Genomic DNA, 326 nt, shown 5'->3' with positions numbered 1-326 from the left:
TATGAAGGAATTATATGTTCCCGGCATCACTGGATTAATAACTTCTTTCCTCTTTTTAACCTGAGATCTATGCAATTATGAAATCTGCCTATCCTTGTGGTGCTCAATGAAAGAAAGAAAGAAAAACTTTCAGCCCATTCTTGCATTGGAATTTTGGTATATGATTGAACTCCCAACAGTAAATTTTGTATGTATCTGTCACCAAAGCCAATAGCAAATGCTGTGTATAAGATTTATTGAGTTATCAGCTTGATTTTCCTTATTCTTAGCCATTTGTTTCCAGATAGAGAAAGTAAAAAGTCAGGACTCATTGACCACACACCACC

At 35.3% G+C, this 326-nt stretch overlaps 1 protein-coding gene across 1 annotated transcript in view; it reads left to right on the top strand.

Moving 5' to 3' along the window:
• LOC119587749 (non-structural maintenance of chromosomes element 3 homolog) overlaps window positions 1–326 on the top strand; it is a gene marked incomplete in the record, with an annotated part of 5,151 nt that overhangs the window by 3,254 nt on the left and 1,571 nt on the right.

The sequence above is a fragment of the Penaeus monodon genome, chromosome 23, assembly GCF_015228065.2.
Source record: "Penaeus monodon isolate SGIC_2016 chromosome 23, NSTDA_Pmon_1, whole genome shotgun sequence".
Classification (NCBI taxonomy): domain Eukaryota; kingdom Metazoa; phylum Arthropoda; class Malacostraca; order Decapoda; family Penaeidae; genus Penaeus; species Penaeus monodon.
Note: the sequence above shows the minus strand (reverse complement) of the source record. Positions and strands in the feature narration are given on the sequence as shown.